This window comes from Neolamprologus multifasciatus, chromosome 17, assembly GCF_963576455.1.
Source record: "Neolamprologus multifasciatus chromosome 17, fNeoMul1.2, whole genome shotgun sequence".
Taxonomy (NCBI): domain Eukaryota; kingdom Metazoa; phylum Chordata; class Actinopteri; order Cichliformes; family Cichlidae; genus Neolamprologus; species Neolamprologus multifasciatus.
Genome location: NC_140455.1, coordinates 20,966,994 through 20,969,274, shown reverse-complemented (window position 1 = coordinate 20,969,274; position 2,281 = coordinate 20,966,994).

Below are 2,281 nucleotides of genomic sequence, written 5' to 3'. Positions count from 1 at the left end.
GTCCAGAAATATTATTAAGATCCTCTGAACTTGCTGTGCGCAGATGGCACTATTATTGCGCTGATATTACTCAGCCTAATGAAATCTGCTCTGCCTCGCACCGATGGAACACTGTTAACTTTGATCTCACAATTAAGTCTCCATGAACAGCTAATAAAGCATAATCTGCTCTGTATCTGCTTGTCTGCGCCAGAAGCACAGAAAACCTTTTAGCATATCTTCACTGCAGTTTCTGACTGACACTTTGTTGCTCTCGGCTGAAACACTGACTTATTTTATCACGCCCGAGATAATACAATCAAGTATTAAGGAGTTAAAAATCACACTGGATCTGCATCGGTTGAGTGGCAGATGAGTGGCAGACGCCTGCGGGGGCTTCTAGTCATTCCGGTCTCCTTTTCCCATCCTTCTGCCTCGACTTAGAAGTAGATGTGTTGACATCCCTGAATACAGAAAAGGCGGTGGTTGTTCCCTTATTGTTACTGGGGCTATTTGGATATATCTGTTCCCAATCTTTTATTCATTAAATGCATGACGTCACTTCTTCTTTTGATAGCTCTCATAACCTTTTCATACATTTGCCTGTAATATCCCTGCACTCTGATCAGACTTAATAACAGGCCAAACAGTTTGAGATTTCTGCTCTATGATAAGGGCAATCAAAGGAAAATTGCCTTTTATTTTTGGGATCTGCTCCTTTTTCTTCCTCAAAAAAGACAGACGGTAGCAGTTTGGCGATGGATGTTGGACAATCGATAAGGAATGTTTTCCACATGACTTAAGGACTGATTGGAGCAGTATTTTCCTCTCATCTTATGCTCACATTTGTTGTGTGGGTATAAGCCAGATCTGTTAAACATATACATTTGTGAGCTGATGTATAAGTTTGATACACACGACTGTTTGGTTCACACACAGTTTACGCTCGAGTTCTTAAATGTGCTTCCTTTTTTCTTTTCAGATCATCAAACAGTTTTGAAAAGGCATCCCTTGTTAGAGAGAAAGAGAGAGACAGACAATCTACCAGGTTTTACCACACGAACGCCACAGAGTCTCGCTGATGAGGTTAAAAGGTAACACTTCAATCGAGCTCTTAATGTACACTTCAGCCACAGAAACAACACCACTTTCTCTGCCGTGGCACCTCAGACTTTTCATCTCCCACCTGTTGTTTTCATTGGAGGAAACCCTTTAAGATCAGAGCGACCCAACAAAAACATCATCTGTTTTCATGGATAACAGTTAGCGCTGGTTTTGAAGGGAAAGAAGCAGATAAGATTATAGTGTCTAATGAGCAATGGCCTGAGTACATCTACCGGGATATACGTGTTAGAAGAAGCAGTTCGTCTTCGTGATTTTGTGTTGGATCTCTTCCACGAGATCCTATTATATCCTATTATTAATTTTCTATAATCACAGTGGCTCCTGACCGCTATGTATAATGTCTTAATGTGTTTTACTTGGCTTCATGTTTTCAAGTATCATTGTTTTAACACTATCTTTGATTATGAATAATCTTCTGATGGGTTTGTGATGGAAAATGCGCCATAAGAAACATTGGGAAATTGTACTTTGAAAGCCATTTAATACCTAGTTATGTATTTTAAATAAAAAACAGTATTAAAAATAAGTACTGTTCCTGTGTTTTGTTTTGGTCTAATTTCCTTTTGAATTACATCCACATTGGATGATTAAGATGAAGTGCTGGGTTTTTTTTTTCAGTAATCTTATTATTTTTCTAACAGTAGCAGCACTGAAAATTGGAAAAATGTTGGACTTAAACGATATAACGAAACTGTCAGTGATGGATTGAATACACTGTTTTGCAGAATCATGCAGAAGTGCTCTCTTATTCCCCAGTCTTTCAGTTAAAAAAAGAGATTTAAAGCACAAAACTCTTATTCATGGTCTCTATCTCCATACCTTGGTAATTTGCTAAGCCTATAGAGCAATCTGGGACCCCATCAGCCATTATCGGAGTCTAAAGTCATTCACTACAGTGAGCTACATGGTAAAATTGCCTCTTTGTACCCCCTTTTTAGTGGAACCAGAGTATCCCATAGTACTTCAGTAGAGTAGGCAGTTACTAGGCAGGAATTGTGTATCATCATGCATTGCCAAAAAAAAAATAAAAATAGTTAAGATGAGATGTATTTATTTATCCTAAAGTTTGACTCTTTTTTTTTTTGCTACAGCATTTAAAATTAAGTTAAATTAATTAGGATGAATAAGGAAAAGGATGAAAAAAGAAATGCACATCTTTTAATCTTCCTAGTTGATA